The following is a 21,440-nucleotide window of genomic DNA, read 5'->3' on the forward strand; positions in this document are numbered from 1 at the left end:
GCTATGAAAGACAGGGAAAGAAAGATTTCATCACCAAAGTCCTTGGCACTGCCAAATGGCTTAACTTCAGAAATAGATATGGTTTTGTCAGTGGGAATGATAATATAAAAGATTCTACTTTCCCCTAGTAGATGGATAGTAAGCCCCTTGAGGGCAGAGTGCCTTTTGCCTCTTTTTATATCCCTAGGGCTTAGCATAGTGCCTGTCACATAGTAGGAGCTTAATAAATGTTTACTAATTGATTGAGGATGTCCCATCTGCACTGCAACTATACCCCAAAGACTATGAGTCCTTTCTGTGACTTACAGCTGAACTCTCTTATATGTTGTCTACACCTATTAGAATAAGAGCTCTTTGAAAGCAGGACCTATCTTGATTTTGTATTTGCTATTCTGTATGACCTTGGGCGAGGGCAGCTAGGTGACACAGTGCATAGAGCACCAGACCTGGAATCAGGAAGACTTACCTTCCCAAGTTCAAAACTGACCTCAGACACTTACTAGCTAGCTGTGTAACCTTGAGCAAGTCACTTAACCGTCTTTGCCTCAGTTTCCTCATCGTAAAATGAGCTAGAAAAGGAAATGGCAAACACTCCAGTGTCTTTGTCCAGAAAACCCCAAATGGGGTCACAAAGAGTCAGACAGGACTGAAATAACAGAACAACAACAACATTTAGGAAGTCATCTAACTTTCTGAACCTCATTTTCTTCTTCTATAAAATACATCTAATAATACCTCTATTACTTACTACCTCGTGACTTTGGGCAAGTTACTTAACCTCCTGGTGCCTCAGTTTCTTCATTTGTAAAATGACAGAGTTAGGAGGCAGTGTTGTACAATGGACAAAAGGCTAGGTCTGGTGTCGGAGGACCTAGTTCAAATCCTAATTCTAACACTTATTAAATGACATTGATCAAGTCACTTAACTTCCCTGGGCTTCAGTTTCCTCACTTGTAAAAGGAGGGGGTTGTATTAGGGTCTTTTCCAGCTTTATATCTATGATTGTATGATTAGATGGCTTCTGAGGTCTCTTCAAGCTTTAGATCATAGGACTTTTTTGTTGTCATTCATTCACGTCCGACTCTGTGACCCCATTTAGGGTTTTAGATGCTGAAGTGCTTTGCCATTTCCTTCTCCAGTTCAATTTACAAATGAGGAAACTGAGGTAGACAGGGTTAAGTGACTTGCCCAGGGTCACACAGCTAATAAGTGTCTGAAGCTGGATTTGAACTCAGGAAGATCAATCTTCCTGACTCGAAGACCAGAACTCTGTGCACTATGGCACCACCTAGCTGCCCATAGGGGCCTTAGAAGTCATCACGTACTGCCTCTGTTTTACAGAGAAAACTGAGATCCTGTGGAGCTTAAGTGACCTGTCCAAAGTAACACAGGCAGCAAAGACAGAATCTGAACCCACATCTTGGATTCCAAATCCAAGGCTCTTTCTACAACCACCTCTTCCCTTTCCCCTCCCCCCTTTAGATCCTAGGATCATACTTCTACAGTGAGAAGGGACTTCAGAGGCCATGAGTTCAAATGCCTTCATTTTATAAACTAAGGAACTGTGGCTCAGGAAAATTAAGTGTCTTGCCCAGAGTCACACTGGCAGTAAACATCAGGCATTAGATCTGAACCCAGATCCTTTGACTCCGGAGGCAGTAGTGAAACCTCTATGCCACACTACCTAACTTCCATGCAATGTTGTCACTAAGAAAGTGCTTCAAAAAGCTTAAAGTACTATATAAACGTGAGTTATTATTATAAATTCTATAAGAATTCAGAGAAAGTATCCATTATAGGCTGAGTTAGTCAGGGAAGGTGTCTTAGAGGTCAGACTTGAATTCAACCTTGAATTTAAAAAAAAAAAGCATAGGATTTGGAAACATAGGAAGGAGGGAGAGAGCTAGTATGAACCATTTGTAAGGGGGCTTGCCTGCTTAGCTATTCTTGGTAAGATCATAATTTTCAAGTGACATCTCATTACCTTCTAGATATTGGGAATGGGGGCCAGGTATCCCTCCCCTACTCAGCTCTAGCCAAAAGAATAACTCTCTGGAAAGGAGATCCTCAATGGATCATGGGGGCAGGTTGAGAAAGTGGTCTTCTGTTGTTAGCAGGGTTGGAAGCACTCAGCTCAAAACTGATTTGTCCCTTTAAAAGATGCAGGACCCCCAAAGCGACCATCAAATCTGGCAAAGAACTTGAGATGCAGAAGGTGTGATTTTGTCTCCAACCCTCAGGGAGAGCTGAAGAGCAGGCTCTGGAGACACTAGGAAGATGAATTTAGATAGGAAGCCGACTCAGCCGGGAGAAGGATACAGGGAAGATTGCACACAGGACACCCACTCTGCCCTTTTCCCTTGCCTTTGCTTTCATTCTCTCTTCCCTGATGGCTAAGCTAGAGGAAGCAACTCATGTCTTTCAAGCAGAAGAAACCCAGGAGCAGTACTCTCTCATTGTCTCCTCTGTGTGTGTGTGTGTGTGTGTGTGTGTGTGTGTGTGCCTCTATCTCTGTCTCTCCATCTCTCTGTTTCTGTTTCTCTTTCTCTTTCTATCTTTGTCCCTCTTCCTTCCTCTTTGTCTCTTGCCTCTTTTTCTGTCTTTCTCTCTGCATGTATTTCTTTTTGTCTCTGTCCCTCTGTCTCTGTCTCTCTGCCTCTATCTCCCTCTCTTCTTTTCCCTTTCTCTCTTTCCTTTTCTTCTACTTCTCTGTCTCTTCCTCTCCCTGTCTTCTCCCTCTATCCCTTTCCTTCTCCTTCTCTCCTTCTCCCCTTCCTTCTACCCCTATTTCTTCCTCTTCTTTTTTCTCCTCCTCTTCCTCTCCTCTCTCCTTCTTTTCCTCTCTTTCTCTCTCCTCCCTCTCTCTTCTTCCTTCTTCTCTTTCCCTTTTTTTCTTCTCTCCCTTTCTCCTCCATTTCTCTCTGCCTCTCTCCTTTCTCTCTTCCTCTCTTCTTCTCCTTCTCTCTCCTTCCTCTCTCCTCTTCCTCATCCTCTCTCTTCCTCTTCTCCTACCCCTCCCCTCTTCCTTCCACCCCCTTCCATTTCCAATTCTTCCACTGTGACTGGCCTCCAATGGAGAACTAAGATAGATATCAATTTGTACTCTCATTCGTCAGTATCTTTAGGAATATCATTAATAATTATATTCTTAATTTATTTTTGATAGATTTTCATGCTTGTGCTGAGCTGAAGATTCCCCCAAAGTTCAAGGCTTCTTTAAATACTCCTTTCCCTCTATCATTTTATTATTACTGACAGCGACACCCTACCACTTGCTCTTAAAGATCCCGAGAGTCAGTGACTGAGAAGGGTAGCCAGTGGTGCCTCCAAATCCCTTCCCAAAAAGGTGCTATTCAAAAGTGCAGGAGGAGAACGAGCGTGGTCAGAGCGAGATCAAGGTAATATTTTTACACAGAAGATGAAAGAGCAGCAACTCTGGAGTGAAAAAGACCTGGCTTCAAATCCTGCCTTTCATGTGCTGGTTGTCTGACCCTAGGCAAGTCATTTAATGTCTTTGTGCCTCAGTTTTCTCATCTGCAAAATAAAGAAGTCAGATTCTATGTCTGAGCTCCCTTACAGATCTAAATCCATGATCCTAAAGAGCCTGTCTCCATCCCCTGTGAAATTTCCAACTGGCAATATTTACAATTCCCTCCTCACTCTGAGTCATGAAGTCTGATTCTCTCTCCCGGAATATTAAATGTAGAGTGGAGCCCCCAAGTTCCACCAGGAGCTCCAGGGAGGGTGAGAGGAAGAATAGGAACAGCCCAGGCGCAATAGGAAAGACACAAGCTGAAAAAGAATTGACATCCCTCTCCTGGGCTTGGAGAGAAGAGTTGAGATCAACAAAAGTTAGAATAAATTTTAAGGAATTGGTGACTTTGCCTGTCTCTCCTTACCCATTCATTGAAATTGCATGACATGAGTAGCCAATAATAGGCATGCTTCCAGAAGACTAAATCATTCATTCTCATTCTAATTGGGGATGGGACTTGTTCTTTCACTAGAAATTGGCATCCAATGAGAGACAGCCTTTAACCCTGGGATGGGAGCTGCTGCAGGCTACCCTATGCAGACTTCTAAATCATCAAGACATGTTTTGATAGGACCACACTGAATTTAATTTTTTTTGTAAATTTTTTATTCATCTTAAGCTTAAATACAAAATGAGAAAAGGGAAAAAAACGAACATTTCCATGAACACAGCAGAACATAAGAGAGCATTCAATATAAAGCAATTTCCATTTCAAGAAAGCCTATCTAATACCCACTGAATTTCAATGGGGACCCAAAGGTCAACAGCTCATGTGACTTGATATAGGTCTGGGAAAACCTGTCCTACAAAGATACAATCATAAGATCTAAACTTAGAAGGAAAATTAGCAATAATCTAGTCCAACCCCTTCACTTTATAGGAAAAGAAACTGAATACTAAGAACAGTGAAGTGACTTCTCCAAGGTGAGATACATAATAAATAGGGGAGCTGGTATTTGGACCCAGTTCCTCTGATCCTAAATTCAGAGTTCTTTCAACTACATGCCAATTTTTCTTGGGTCAAAGATCAGACCAAGCCTGAGCTTGAAGGTCCTCCATAACCTGAACTGTATGAATAATATTTCTTTGTGCTGGCTGTCCCCTGCGCCTAGAATGCTCTCCATCATCACCCTAGCCCTTGGGATCCCCCAGCTTCCTCTAAGATTTAGCTCCAAGCCGACCTCCTGCAAGAAGCTTTTTCCCTGTTTCTCCCCTACCCCCACCCCAACGCTCCCCTTCGGACATTATCTTCCATTTACATTGTCTTTATCTTGTAAGTACGCAGTTATTTGGATATTGCTGTCCCTTCCCATTAGGATGTGAGTTTCTATAGTGTAGGAACAGTGTTTTTGCCTTCCTTTGTACCCCTAACTCTTAGCTCATAAATGCTTGTTGAGTCACTGAATGATTCTGAAATTTTTAGTCTTCAAAATGCATTGAGCTTAAGTCTCAGTTTGGCCAATTTCTAGCCACGTGTCCTCAGACAAGACACCTAACCTTTCTGAGATTAAATTTCTTCACTTGTGAAATGAGGATTATAATGTTTGCACTACTTACCTCATTGGATTATGGTGAAAAAAGGTCTACAAAGCACTATGCAAGTTTTAATGATTCTAATGTATGAATTGTACCTACGAGTAGATCAAATACCAAAATAATATAATTTCACCTAAAATATAGCAAGGGCAACTAGATGGTACAGTGGATAGAGTGCCCAGCCTAGAGTCAGGAAGGGTCCTCTTTCTGAGTTCGAATCCAGCCTCAGATACTTACTAGCTGTGTGACCCTGGGTAAGTCATTTGACCCTGTTTACCTCAATCCTCACCTGTAAAATAGGCTGGAGAAGAAAATGGTAAACCACTCCTGTATCACTGCCAAGAAAATGGCAAGTTGCTTTACCCTGTTTGCCTCAGTTTCCTCATATGTAAAATGGGCTGGAGAAGGAAATGGTAAATCACTCCTGTATCACTGCCAAGAAAACTGCAAATGGGGTCGCAAAGAGTCAGATATGACTGAAGAATGAATGAACTAAAGAAATACAGCATTTGTTGCTGTGTCCTTCCAGTTGTGTTCAAGCTCTTTGTTGGACATAGGCAGAGGAGCAAGAACATTCAAGGCATGGAGGGCAGCCAGTGAAGATGCCTGGAGTCAGGAGATGGAATGCCTTGTATGAGGAACAGGAAGGCCAGCATCAATATGGAGGTGAATGACATGGAAGAGGACTACAAAGGTAAGAGAAAGTCAGGTAATAAAGGGCTTTTGAACACTCAGCAGAGGATTTCATATTTGATCCAAATGTGATACAGAGCCATTGGAGTCACTGGAGAACCATTTGAATAGGGAGTGAGTAGGGCAGAACTGCCCTTTAGTACAGATGTTCCCAAACTTATTTGGCCTATCACTCCCTTTTCAAAAGAAAAAAATTGCTCAGCACTCCCCTGGAAATCTACTTTTTTTTAACCCTTTAACTTTTTGAGTGTGTCATTTCAAAAAATATTGATTTTTTTTTAAATGAAGCATCTTGTTTATTTTAAATTCATGGGTGGTTTTCCTCCATTGAAATGTTGATGATGCATAATTGCATCATGTAACCATATAGTATTGTATTGTAAACAAGTCATTGCCCACACATATTCCTACCGATGCATGCTGGACTTCCCAACAATGTGCAACATGCTTTCCTGCCAACACTTGCTTGTTAAGACCTGTCGGCAGACTCAACGACTGATTGGTTATAACTTGTGTTTTATGTGTTTATCTGGAAAATAACATAATCACTACAACTTTAACTCTGTTACACAACAGATGAAACATGTATGAACAGTTTTTTAAAATTTTCTTCTCTTCTCTTCTTTCCTTATGCTTCCCCCACTTGCTTATTTTTATTCAATGCCTCCCAAATGCACCCAACACTACTAGTGCCTTTCAGGGGGTGGTATTACCCACTTTGGGAACCTATGTCTTTAGAAGATCAATTTGACAGCAATGTAGATGGACAGGAGTAGGAAGAGAGTTGAGGCAGAAGGTTATCCTGTATCAACAGAAAGAACTCCCCAGGAATCTCTCTATGTGTTATCTCCCACTTTATGAGCTCCTGAAGAGCAAGACCTGTCTCCCTTTTTTAAATTTACATGCCCAGCATTTAGCACATCTACTTAAGATATAAGGTATAAATTTTGCACATAGTAAGTGCTAAATAAATTAATTTTCATTCGTTCGATTCTTCAAATCCACGTGCAGGAAACAGGTTCACCCCAATTCAGTTTTGTCTCCATGTCCTAGGACCAAAATGAGGCTGTCAGAAAAAGGAAGTAGGGGTTCATCATCCCTCCTCCGGAGGTCAGAGAGGACAGTCTATTTCCCAGGACACCCCATCCCAGAAACCATGCAGGAGCGCGAGTCCCTGGAGAAGCAACATAGGGGTCATAGGACAGGGAGGGGGGGAAAGTTGCTAGAGAACAACGGCAAACATAAGGACTTTTGCAAATCAATGAGATCAGGAAGAAACAAATGGCCAGGAGCGGCAGCCAGCAGCACTGGTAACAGATGGACCCATCAAATATGGAAACCAGTTGGGCACCAACAGCCAGGAAAAAAAAAAAAAGAAGAAGAGCTGGTAAGAATTGGGCCTGGCTTGAGATGAAGGCAGAGTGCGCTGAACAAGACAGAGCCAGTGACATATCCATGGCCCCAGACTAGCAATGAGCTGATAGAAGCAGCTGATGGGGCTAATGACAGGAGGTAATGATGATGAAAAGCACTTAGCTATGGGCCTTCAAGTGGCCGTTGTATCTGCTTGAAAGGCCTCAATGCCACCGAACAAAGCAATTAGCCAGGCCAGGCGACAGCCAGCCCCTCCTTCTCCCGCCTCCCTTTTCCCACCTTTCCAGACCTTGGATCCATTCAACCCTTTGTCTCGCCTGCCCAGAATGCACCAACTGGGACCCCGCAGACAAAACTGCACCAGCTGGATGCCTTGCCTGTAACTTCTGTCTCCCCGATCAGCAAGTCTGGTGTCAGGCTTGGAAGAGCAGAAAGGCCTTTCTCCAACAGAGCCCTTTCATCCTGTCCTCAGATCCAGAGCTGCAAAGGACCTCAGAGCTCACCCAAGACAGTCCCCTCACTTTACAGGTAAGCAAACAGGGGCAGAGAGAAGTGCTTCACCCATGATCACACAGGTGCCTTGCTACTCTTCTTAGGGTCTTCACTTTTTTGTGTAGCATTGACCCCTTGGGCAGTCTGTGGTGCCTATAGACCTCTTTGCAGAATAAATTTTATGCATAAAATAAAATACATAGAATTACAAAGGAAGCCAATTATATTGAAAAACATTTATCAAAAAATGTAATAAAGTTCACACCTCAGGTCAAGAATACTTCTTGGTGTTTGTCATGGGCTCTTTCTAACAAAAAGGTGCCGTCTGGACTTAAAATAAAGGGTAATTGGGACAAAATAGGAAAGAATGCTGAATTTGAAATCAGATGAACTCTGGATTCAAATTCTATCTCTGCCATTTCTTAGTTGTGTGACCTTGAGCAGAGGCTGGGCATCAGTTTCTTCATTCAGTTAACGAAAGGGTCAGACTCCATGATCTCTGAGGTCCCTTCCAGCTCTAACATCCAATAATTCTATTCATTTTCAGACTTGAAAATTTTTAAATGTGTTTGAATTTAGGGATTTCTGCTTTGAGATGGATTAATGGAAAGAGCCCTGGATGGGGGGCATCAGAGACATAGATTCTGGTCCCAGCTTTGCCCCACTAGCTTGCTGGATGACATTAGCCAAGTCATCTCACCTTTTCATGTCTTTCTTCTCTAAAATAGGTTTAATAATTATTTTTTTCTTCCTGTCTCACAGAATTGACTACAGGATCAAATAAGATAATACATGTGAAACTGCTTTGAAAAAAATATACATGAAGATGCAAATCCAGGGTATGAAACTCCCCCACATCAAAAACTCCCCTAATCCCTGCTTCTTTGATCCTACCCGAGGACTCATTTTCTATATTTCTATAAAAATCTCAGGCTAAAAGTGCATATAATGGCCCTCATGGTTGGACTAAATAACCTAAGTGATATGACTTCAGGATGCCAGGAAACCCGCCCCCACCCCCACAATAGTCCCCTGAGGACTTTTAGCCTGGAAAAGTCGCAGCTGGGTGTGTGAGAAGGAGTGGGAAAGGGAGATGATAGCTGTCTTCATGTAATTAAAGGGCTGTCATAGAGAAGACTTGTTCTGATTGGCCCCACAGGTGGAACTAGAAACAATGGGAGAAAGTTAAAAAGAAGCTGATTTTAGCTTTACGTGAAGAAAATAGTCCTAACGAGTGAAATTGTTTTACCTCCAGGTTCCCACTCATTGGAAATTTTCAAGCTGAGCCTGGTTAACTACTTACCATCTTTATCACTGAGGGGTACATGTTCAGGTACAGGTTGGATTCTCCAGACTGGGAGTTACCCTCCAACTCAGGCTCTTTGATGCTGTGATCCCCTAAATATCTCAGCCCACCTGTGGGTAAGCTTAATGCTTTGATCCAGGGCTTCAAATACAACTGTTAGGGAAAACATGTTAAGCTGTTATCATCCCTTTACATTTAAGTATGAACGAATTGCTGCTGCTGCTGCTGCTGAATCATGTCTGACTCTTCTCAACCCCATATGGGATTTTCTTGGCAAAGACACTGGAGTGGTCTGTCATTTCTTCTCTGGTGGATTAAAGCAAACAGAGGTTAAATGATTTACCTAGGGTCAAACAGCTAGGAAGTGTGAGGCTTGATTTGAACTGAGGTCTTCCTGACTGCAGGCCCAGCCCTCTAGCTGCCCCATAAATGAATGAATTACACTTATTCCTTCCAAATCAAGACAGATTAGAGGAATGGGGTCCCTGTAAGCTGGAAAATCTGTGTAAAAATTTTTGGCCCTCCCTTCATACCAGAGAAGAAGTCTGAATTTTTTCTTTTTCTTTTACAGGGTATTTACAGTACCTTATTATAAAATATGGGTTTTTATCATATAATACTATACATATATTTTATGCATTTCTGAATTTTTAAACCTTGTCTGTGTCATCTGCTGGCCTTTGCGTGTCATCTGTGGCTTCCACAAAACTCCTCAAAAATTCCTATTTAATTTCTTATGCTGACATGTGATATATTGAAACCACGATGGGGAAAGTCGCAACATGGAAGGGAAAACTGTACAGAGCTTTAAGTGAAAGTAGGTTTTTATGAAGGAAGCAAGAGGCAAATAATAATGCTTTTTCACAAAAACTCCATGAGGTAAGAGTACAAGAATTATTATCTCTATTTGACATATGAGGGAACTGACACTCACAGAAATCAAAAGACTTGCCTATATAGCTTTGTTGGTGAGTGCTGGAGTTCAGCTTTGAACTCAAGGTTTGGTTTTTTGGTTTTTGTTTTTTCTTTAGCCCCATTCCTAGTTTTGACCACCAGGTACATCACCATTCTTGGACCAGCCAAAGGTTGGCTCAACTAGAGTTGAGGTTCCTCTATTTCCTCCACTAGAGTTTACAATCATACATACCAGTGTCTACTCGCTTTTAATCTCACTGGAGCCTATGCAGTAGGGACCTAGGGAGCCCTTGAAATCTACTTTTTCCCAAGTATCACTCTCTTTCCTGCTGGGATCTCCCCAAATTGGGTAACAAGTCCCAACAAGTAACTTAAATCTAACCAGTCTCATGTTATTCCTTTGTAGACAAAGGGTACCTGTAAATCAAATGGGGGACATGACTGTGCTGTTTTACAGGGACTCGCATGCATTCATTGACTTCTCAGCTTTGCTCACTTACAAAGGTAATGGAGCCTGGATAATTAAGCAGGGTTTTAGCCCAATACATCCAATAACATCCCACCAAGGGGTATAGTTCAGGCTGTATTACACCTTCCTGACCACCAGGGGAAGATGGGGATGTGCCAATTCCCCACATTCTTCTCCAATTAAAAGAGAACTCCTCTGTTGAGGGTTGGCTATTTTCAAACCTGGGATGTCCCCAAACACAACAGAGGTATTGTTTTCTCTTCCTTTGCCCTCCGTATGTTAAAATCATCTATTTAAATGTGTCTGTGATGGAAGGCACCCAACATGCTGTCATTAATTTAAGGAAATAAAATTGCACCATATGAAGGGTTATCATAAGGAAGATGGTGACCAGCTGTTCTCCATCTCGCCTGTGAGAGAACATGAGGAAGTGGGAGGAAATTGAAGTTGAATAGCTTAGAGTTTGACAGGAGAATGGACTTCCAGGCAGTGAAGAACAGGAGACAATAAAACGGCTAAGTCAGGAGACCTGGTAAGTCCAAAAGAACCCTGGAGACTACATGAACCCCCAAGGAGAGTGGTGAAGGGGGATCAGGTTGCCATTTCTGGGCTAACTCTTGCTATCTTTATCATTTAAGGGACTCTTTTCCCATCTTGGTCCAACTGCCTTCCACTTCCTGAGGTGCCTGTGTCTCTACCCATCACCCCATATCCCCTTTTAAAAAACTACTCTCAGAGTCTTCAGATCATAGATTTAAAACTGGAAGAGACCTCAGGGTCCATCTAATCCAACCACTCATTTTACAATTGAGCCAAGAGAAGCCAGAGTGGTTAAGGGTGCACAACTTGCCCAAGCTTACCCAGTGAATAAATAAATAACAGATCCAGTATTTGAACCTAGGAGCACTAACCCCAGACCCAACACTTTTCCCACTATACCATATTGCCTCTTCATATTCACACCAGGATCTGACCATTTGTTCACATTCCCCCCAAACTAAAGGATCTGCCTCTTCTTTTTTTCAAACTGTTCTAAAGGCAGTTGGTGATAACAGCCCCTAACAACCTTTGTCCAAGTTTCCTGGGTCCTGGAAATGGTTACCATATGAATTCCTGGGGAGAAATAAAAGGATAGGAATGCTGAAACCTCCAAAACTCCAGTCTTCTTGAGGGACAAGTTGACAGGTGTTTTAACTAGATCTTGCCCAGACCCCACCATAATTACAGGCTGGAATTGTGTTTCATGGGATTAGAGACCGTTTGTGCTCCTGTCCATTAGAGAACAAAGAGAAGGAAACATTTTCAGAATTTGATGCTGAGCATTTTTCGCTAAAGGGCTTTTACTCAATTACCTGCCAAATAATCAAGAAAATGATCATTTCATCATTAGTGCTTTTTATTTTATTTTTCTAAAAGAAAACATACCACAGGCTTATTTAGAGCTGATTTTGAGCACTGCCACTTTGGAAATTACATGCATGATTTACCATCTTCCCTGTCTTAACCCACTTCTCTGGGCAGTTGGTGATTTTTTTTCCTTTCTCTTTCTCTCTTAACTTAATTGAGTCAGGCTCTCACTTTTTTCTTGCCCAGACATTGATGAAGATTCCCAGCATCCAACTCCCTAGCAGCTCCCCCCTTCTTCTTACTTCAAGGGTAATCCATCAACCTGCATTGAGGTGTCTTAGCTGGGGGTGTGGAGGGTGGCTTTATTCTCTGAGGGAAAAAAAAATCTCTGTACTGCTAACTGGTGAAGTGCTGGTCTAGTTAAAGGTTGGGGACTGGAAAACAGTAGCTGGGAAATTGGATTATTCCACATACCCCTATTACCTCACAGTTTATGATTCAAGGAAAGACAGCAGCTCCATTGGGAAATTCATTCTGGATGCGTGGGTACAGCTTCTAGAGAGACTAGTGGATAGAGTGCCAGATTTGAAGTTAGGAAAACCTGGATTCAAATCCTTCCTCTTACACTTACTGGCTGTGTGACCATGGACAAGCTGCTCAAACTCTCTGAACCACAAGACATTCTCTGAGATTTATAAATTATAGATGAGTTGCAAATGGCATCCATATTGATGACATCAGACTTGACATGTTTATAGTTCTGGTAATAGGTAGTCAGTAAAACAAATCATTTCCGGCTTAGCCAGCTCCTACCTCTTCTACTTTACATATTATCCAAATCTTATGGTGAGAGGAGAGGAGGCAAGTAAATGGTACAATGGATAGAGATCTACCTAGTTGCCCCCCTGATAGTAGGATTTCAGAAGGACCTGAGCTCAAATCTGGCTTCAGACACTTATTAGCTGTGTGACCCTGGGCAAGTCACTTAATCTTGTTTGCCTCAGTTCCTCATGTGTAGAATGAGCTGGAGAAGGAAATGGCAAATTATTCCAGTATCTTTGCCAAGAAAACCCCAGAATCACAAAGAGACATGACTGAACGACAATCTACTCATCAATCAGGATTCGGCTCAAGTCTCACCTCTTTGAGGAATCTTTCTTCACCTACCCCAGCCCACACTGATTTTGCTTTTCTCTAAATTCTGACTAGGTAAAAGAGGCCATTCTTTGCCTCATTTCTTACCTACCCTTAATCACTGAATGGGTGTTGCCTCAGTCAAACTGAGACCTGAGAAAGACCTTAGCTTAAAAAGGCCAACATTTCCCACTGTATCTGGAGCCATCTCCAGTTGCACTTATCTATATATTGCCACTGGACCCAGATGGATCCAGAAAAGAAAATGAGGCTGGTGACTTTGCACTGCCCTCCCTCACTTAAATCCAATTCACTTTCAAGTCATGATATCACCTTCTTGATGTCATAGTCCTCTTAGAGAATGAAGGACAAACAACAATATGACCCTGGACTACACAGTGAAGCACTTATTTGTTCTCTCCAATCATTTCATGTGTGTTAGACATCTTCCCAATTAGATTCTAAATTCCTTAAGGCCAAGGATCCAACTTTATACTTCTTGGTATCCCTAATATTTAATCAATCAATCAATAATGAACAAGAATTTATTAAATGCCTACTGTGGGCTAGACACGGTACTAAGTACTCAATTAACTCCTGATGGAGAACACCACACATACAAAAATAAGTTTACAAAGAATAGAAAATGAATTCAAAGTAATTTGGGGAGGGAGAAACTTATCACTTAAGAGATGAGGAAGGACTTTTTGGGGAAGATAAACTCTGAGCTGAGTTTTCAAGGAAACCGGGGATAACTAAGAGGAGGAGATAATGAGGGAGAAAATTCCAGGTGCCAGGGACAGAGATGGGACATCGATTGTTGTGTGTGAGGGACAGCAAGGAGGCTAGTATGGGGTGTTTGTAGAATGACAGGGAATAATGGGGGACAAATGGAAGTCTGGAAGCTTAATGGAAAGCTTATGAAAACAAAATGGAAGCTTAACCCTAGCTGGACAAGAGCTGCCAGAGGAAGAAAGAAGAGACAGACATTCATTATGTATTTAAGTTTGGGAAAGGTGCCACAAGGAAAGGTGCTCCTGAATTGAATTAATTTGGTGCTTTCTATGGTAGAGGAGAGGGTGTACAGGGTCTGGAATTTCAGGGAAAAAAAACTTGCCTGCTCACCCTGTTTGGAATGTTATTGCTATCACCACACAACTATCTAAAAGAGAAGTTACAGACCAGGCAGAAGGAGAGAAAGACAGACAGAGAGAGAGGAGGAGAGAGAGAGAGAGAGAGAGAGAAGAGAGAGAGAGAGAGAGAGAGAGAGAGAGAGAGAGAGAGAGAGAGAGAGAGAGAGAAAGAGAGAGAGAGAGAGAGAGAGAGAGAGAGAGAGAGAGAGAGAGAGAGAGAGAGAGAGAGATTAAACTGTTTTAACTCTAAAAGCAGAGTTGGGATGAGAGAGGACATCTCTCCTATCCCATTGTCCTATGTTCATTCTTTCCTCTGTGCTCATGCTCATACTGACTTTTCATCCTCTAAATGCCCTCTCTCCTATCCACCAATATAAATCATCTTCATCCTTTGAGGAGCTGCCTAAGTCCCACTTCCTCCATGAAGCCCTCCCTGACTACCCCCATCCTCACTGATCCTTTTTTCTTCTGGTCTTAGAGCAACAATAATCTTCATGAACGTGCCTTCCCTGTGTTACTCTCTATTCTTCCACATGTCTTGTCATCCTAGGAACTCAGAGCTGTAGCCAGAGTGAGGTATCTGGAGTTTGTTGTGTTTTTTTTTTTTCTGGATACCTATCTCTAGGGAGTCCACTCCTTAGAGGGAGAAGGAGGCATACTCCTTTTCTATGATGGAAAAGTATGGGCTTTTCCCAGACTTCTCACTCTTAAGATCCTGTCCCCCTCCTGTCTACTGTACAGTGCCATGCCCCCTCAGATATTAAGGGAGAAGGTGACTCTAAACACCCATCCCTGAACTGTCCTCCACACTGCTACTTCTCTTCCCTGAGCTAAATTTTACCCAGGTTAAAAAAAATTCTAGACATTCTCCTCTAGGAAATATCCATAAATATAAATTTGTATACATTTGCATTCTCATATTGGGCCCAGTGAATGCATACTTGGTGCTCAAATATGTTGATTCAATTCAATTCAAAGCATATTTGTTTATTAAGAACCTACTACGAACAGAGTATGTGTTAGACTCTTGGTGGGGATACAGAATTTAAATAAAACATGGTCTCCTACCTGCCTTCATGGGGCTTCCAGTCTAACAGGGTGATAAGATACATTCAGCAATAAACATAATCACAAAACTACTTGATGTGACTGTTACAGATAGAAATGTCCAAAATAAAGATACTATGAATTGAGTGGTTGATATGTTACATACAGGATTTTTGCTGCCAAAACCTTTGTTCTCAGGAAGGGAGTAAGAAGACAGCAATTGAGGGCAGGCATTCTAAGCACCCTCTGCCAGTGGTGTAAGGGGTTGTACAAGGACAAGAGATAGTCCCTGAGACTGCTTCATCACCCGGGAGACAGAGAAAAAAAGTCTCTGTTTCTCCTCATTACTACCCAATCCCTTTCCTAACACTGCAGCCTTCTGTCCCATTTTCCCTCTCCCATCTCCTCTTGGGCCTTGGCTTAGAATCCTGAGATGTGCTTCTTTTCCACAACTCTGGGCTCCTGGCTTTGGGTGGCACCATGGCTGGAATGCTGGGAGCTGGCATGCAAACATGACCCCAGCGTCCATCAAGGGCACAGGAAATTAAAAAACAAATTGCCCAATGAGTTAGGAACACACAATAGGTCAGAGGGTAAGCTGGCATTCAAAGGTGTCCAACTCCAACATATTACTTTGCCCACTCTGAGGGCAAAAAGCAGTAATTACTCCCTGCTAGTTCCGAAGGTGTGCCCAATCTTTGCAGAGGGCACCAGTAACTCTGAAAGCACTTTGCTAGATGTGAAATAAGGCAATCAAAGATGTTGGAGACATTTTAATTACTAGGCTTGGCCGCTTCCAAAGGTGCCCAAGTTTCAAGTGAATGTGAAGTCTCAATTACTCTGAAAGGGAGAGAGTCACCTGGTATTGTAAGACAGATGACTGGGAAGTCTGAGGAAGGGAAAATGGGATATAGAAGGGAAAACAATGGAAGCCAGAAGGAGAATGACAGGAAATTCATAAGGCATGAGGGTAAAAACATGCAATAGATACATAATATGCAGGAGTGCAGGATGAGCCCTTATCTCAAGGGAGAACAGAGTGTAAATTCACAGGCAAATTAATCCCATTAGCAATTTTTAAAATTCCCTCTTCTCTTCTCAGTAATGCATCTGAAATTCTACTTTTTTTTCCTGCTTCAAGCATCCCATGAACTTTTCACCTTTCAATCTTGCCTGAACCCTCAGCCTGGATTTTCCCAGCAAAGGACACCTTGAGATAATGGTTCTTAGTGTCCCAGGTGTTAATTCAGTTTCATAGGCAAATTCAAAACATCTTTTAGAAAAGTAGGCCCCCCAGCCACCTCCCCAGCCCCCACCTCCATACCTCAGTAGCACAGCAAAGAGGCAAGGGAATTAGTGACCCAATGCTAAGGCCCAGTATTGGTTGTTTTTAGTTATATTCTTGGTGATGATGATGATGACGACGACGACGACGATGATGATGATGATGGATGATAATGATGATGATGATGATGGTGGTGGTGGGTGGTGGTGGTGGTGGTGGTGGTGGTATTGGTGGTGATAGAATGACATAATGGGCACTATACTAGACTCAGAATGAAGAAGTCTTGGGTTTGAATCTTGCCTCAAACACTTTCTAGCTATGTGACCCTGAGGCAAGTTAGTCAACCTTCCTTAGCCTCAGTTTCTTCAGAGTCTATCTCACAGACCTGTGATGAGGCTCAAATGAAATAATAGTGTATGTAAAGTGCTTTGCAAACCATAAAGCAATATACGAATATCAGCCATAAAGATGATAATAAAAAAATCTTATGCAAATGACCAACAACTAGAAAGCTTAAATAATATGCTGCTTTTATCTCCGCTTTAGAAAACTTATTATTTGTTCTCTTTGTCATGGATTTTTTTAAAAACTACATCTCTTGTGCATTCTGTGGCACTTATGCTAGTCACTAGTGTTCATAATGACCATTAGGCACAGTAAGCTGCAGAAGTACTTTCTGAGTCATCAAAGAAAAATTCAATTGTGCTCAGTACAGTTTTAGTGCCAGTTGTAGTTTCTTATATTTCAGGGTTTTTTTGATTTGTCATCCATGCATGATAGATATTGTAACTATCAGAAAATCAAAATACTCAATTATTCATGGATTAGCCCATTTCCAAAACATTTTTGAATGAATGGGAGTCTACAATAATCATAAGATTACTATGATTTTTAGAACACTTTCCCAGTTTTCCTCAGTGTTTTTAGCTCTATTGTCTCATTTTTATCCTCCTGAATACTTGAAAGTTAGGTAACGTAGGAATGATTATTTCCATATTACAGGTGGGGAAACAAGGTACAACCTGGTGGAAGTGTCTTTTAGTGTTTTGTGATGTTTCAAGACACTGAAGTGATTTTGTTTTGTTTTGTTTTTTGCACAGTGATTTCCGAAGTCATGCTTCTTGCAATCTCCCCACCATGGACCCCTCTGAACATCTCTGCCCCACAGGAAACTAGGACTTCATCCTTGGCCCCCTTCTCATGGCCATCTCCATATGTGAGCCTTTTGTCTTATCTTAGTGGGAACCAAGACTCCACACTCTTTTCTGTAGTTTCCTCAGCTTGCCTTTGATGGGGTACCCTCTTATCTCTCACTTTCCTATTACATTATTATTTTATATTATCTTTCCCCATTAGAAGGTAAGCTCCTTGAGGGCAAGGATTGTCCTGTTTATTTGATTTTTATTTCCAGTGCTTAGTAAGTGCTTATAAAAGCTGTATGTCTGTCTTATATAAATATCTATCACAAAGTTCCATCATAGCAAGTGCTACTTTATTCCCACCTATACCTGCCACCTAATACAAGCATAACAGAGGCATAGCAAGATTAAACTATTTGCCACAGTCACGTGGCTAATTAGTGACAGAGAGGACTAAACCCTATGCCTCCTGATGTCTCTTCCAGGACCCTTTCCAGGAGGCCACACAGCATAATTTCTTTCAAGCTTTGCCTAGTATCTAAAGGAATTTGCACAATTAGGTTAACTAGTTTTCTCAGTAATATTTTGTGCCTAGCTGAAGTTCCTCTGACATGTTCTGCTCTGAAATTGTGGGTCATGTTGTGGCTCTCTAGAAGACCCACAGTATGACCGTAGGAGTGGCTTTTGGGGGTGAACTTTCTCCTCTGTATGTCACTTCTCATTCTGCTTTTGGAAGAAGCAGCAGCTGGGATCAGCTGGGGGAATCATTCAAAGGACTGCTGCTCTTTTCCTGCTGAAGATGGGAAGATCCATGCCCTGTTGTATAGAATAGGTCCCCCTCCAGGCAGGGAAAAGGCCCCACTCACTCTAGAAGTCTGGAGCATCATGGGAAAGAAGCTGACAGCTGAATGGGGAAGGAGACAATAGGCCACAATGAGGATTGGGCCGAGCTCCTGAGAAATTGGCCTGTCTGCTAATGAGTGGAACCATCCTCATGCCACAGCCTGGGATAAGGATGAAGTACCTTTCAGTTCCAATGCATTGTCTCTGTTTTCCAAAGCAAAAAGCTGCTCACAAGTAGCATATCCTAGAATTATGGGCTGAAAAGGCTGTCCAGAGGTCAAGGAGGCCAGGCCTACATCTTCAGGGCCCTGAATAGCCCAGATGGAAATAGGGATTTAGCCTATTCCAAAAAACAAAAACAAAAACAAAAAAACACAGAAGAGATAGCACACCATGCCACAGTTACCCATTTCATCTTCAAGTTTTGACAAAGATATAATAGTTCAGTAGGCAATTTGTCTCCAGCATTCTTCCCACCTTCCCATTCTTTCAATCCCCCATCCTTCCTTTCCCACACTCTTCATCCTCAGACTGCTTGGGGGGGAAAAAAGCCTCAATTTTTCCACACTACCTGAGAGTGTTGGGATGGCATATTATTGTCTTTTTATAGATGGATAAACTGAGGTAAAAAAATAAATGGTCTGAGGGATCTCTGGGATCATAGGCCTTCTGGTTTTCAGTCTCAAGAGCATTCTCTGCCCAATTTTCCTCCATGTCATGCTTCAAGTCTTCACTTCTCCATGAAGAGAGAAAATGGGAATATCTCTCTCCCTCTCTCTCTCTGTCTCTCTCTCTCCCGCTCTCTCTCTGTCTCTCTCTCTCTCTCTCTCTCTCTCTCTCTCTCCTCTCTCTCTCTCTTCTCTCTCTCTCTGTCTGTCTCTGTCTCTCTCTCTCTGTCTCTCTCTCTCTGTCTCTCTCTCTCTCTCTCTCTCTCTCTCTCTCCTTTTCTCTCTCTGTCTCTGTGTCTCTCTCTCTCTGTTTCTCTATGTGTGTTTCTCTCTCTCTTCTCTCTCTCTCCTTTTCTCTCTCTCTCTGTGTCTGTCTCTGTCTCTCTCTGTCTCTCTCCTTATGTTTCTCTGTCTCTCTGTCTCTGTGTCTCTCTCTCATTCCTTCCCCTCTCTGCCTTTTTCTTTTTCTCCCCTTCACACCCTCTGTAATTAAATGAGACCTTCACCATTTCAACAAAAAACAATATTTGTTTAGAGAGAGAAAACAGAGGAAGAAATAGTACAGTATTCCCCTTCGAGGCACCCTGACAGAAACAGCACTCGGGGCCTATGTGTCCCTGCCAGCTCTCTTTCTGTAGCGTCTCCCATTTATCACTGCCTTTCGGTGCTGCTATGCAGAGCCATGGAAAGAGAAAAATGACAGGATTTTCCCAAAAAACACAGTAGTGTTTCCTCTTTTCTTTTCCCTTTCATTTAAAAGTCCAAAATGTAAAGTGAGGGGCTGTAGTTAATCAGAGGGCTAATGTTTTCCATTTCAAAGCTCCTTTAATCTCAGGACAGGTTTCACAAACATTTCTTCTCTCCCCAGCCCCCTGCCCACCCCTCTAATAACATCCTAATGTTGCCTCAAATTTTGAGAAACTGAGTAGATTGGAGAGCTGTATGTGGATTCTCTCATTCATCCTCGGAGCTTTTTGATTCTAGCATGCTGCTAGGGCGATCTGCAAATATGACATCCTCCTTTTGAAATCTTCCAAATAGGTATGCTCTGCTTTAAGGCAATCCAACATGTGAAGAATTTACAAAACGGATCAACAAGGGGCTGGAAGAAGGAGGGAGAAGGGAGGGGGATTCAACCCTTCTATAAAAGGACTCATTTCATGGTTTCTTTTGCTGGGGACTCCTAGCTTTCACAAGCATTTACATGCATCCATATTTGTTTAGACTAGATTTCTAACTCTCTGGGGTATCGAGATCCTTAGCTATCGTACCATGAGGGAACTAGAAAGAATTTTAGAGATCACCCAGTCTAACTCTGATGGACAGAGAAATATAAAGGTAAGGAAGGATGTGTAAGAGGACATTGTCCACTAAAAATCAATCAGGAATTAAAACAAGGCCCCAGCTCCCATTCAGCCATGTGCCATGCCAGTCAGACTGGTCTGCAAGTTGTTGCCCTGTACAGAACATTCCATCACCTATCTCTGTGACAGTACCACCCACCTCCACCCCATGTCAAGAATGGCCTTACTTCCACCTTTGAAGCATCAGTAACTTCCTTTAAAATAGATTTCAGGTGCTACCTTTAGCAGAGGTCTTTTCTAAGTCTTTAACTCCTCCAAGGTTTTAAGCCAAGACAAGTCAAGTCAAGTCAAGTCAACAAGCATCCTATTGCATGCCAGGCACTTGGTTTAGTGCTAGAGACACAAAGGGAAATAACAAACAGCAGCCAAACAGTCTCTGCTCTCAAAGAGCTCACAATTTAGTGGAGAAACTATGAAAATAACTACATACAAACAAGATAGAAACGGGATAAATTGGGGAAAATCTGGGGCAAGACACTCATATTAAGGAGGACTGGGAAAGACTTCTTATAGAAAAGGTGAGGGGCAGCTAGGTGGTACAGTGGATAGAACACTGGTCCTGAAATCAAGACGACCTGAGTTCAAATCCGGCCTCAGACCAAACACTTGACACTTACTAGCTGTGTGACCCTGGGCAAATCGCTTAACCCCAATTGCCTAAAATTAAAAAAAAATTGTAAATAGAAAAGGTAAAGGGCAGCTAGGTGGTGCAATGGATAGCATACCGGCCCTAAGTCAGAAGAACCTCAGATACATAACACTCTCACTAGCTGTGTGACTCTGGGCAAGTCACTTAACCCCAATTGCCTCACAAGGAAAAGGTGGGACTTGAATTAGTTTTTTCTCTGAAAGTTATTTTGAATTGTGTTATTGCTGTTTGGTCCTTTCACTCTTTTTCTGACTCTTCGTGACGCCATGCTGTTTTGTTTTGGTTTGGTTTTTTGGCAGAGATCCTGCAGTGGTTTGCCATTTCCTCCTCCAGCTCATTTTTACATATGAGGAAACTGAGGCAAACAGGGTTACATGACTAGCCTAGGGTCACATAGCTAGTAAGTGCCTGAGGCTGTATTTGAACTCAGAAGTCTTCCTGATTCCAGGCCCAGCTCTCTATCAACTTCTCCTCCTAGCTGCCCTCATAGTATAAAGCAGTTAATGGTACA

This window comes from Phascolarctos cinereus, unplaced genomic scaffold (assembly GCF_003287225.1).
Source record: "Phascolarctos cinereus isolate Bilbo 61053 unplaced genomic scaffold, phaCin_HiC Scaffold_5;HRSCAF=322, whole genome shotgun sequence".
In the NCBI taxonomy this organism is placed as follows: Eukaryota; Metazoa; Chordata; class Mammalia; order Diprotodontia; family Phascolarctidae; genus Phascolarctos; species Phascolarctos cinereus.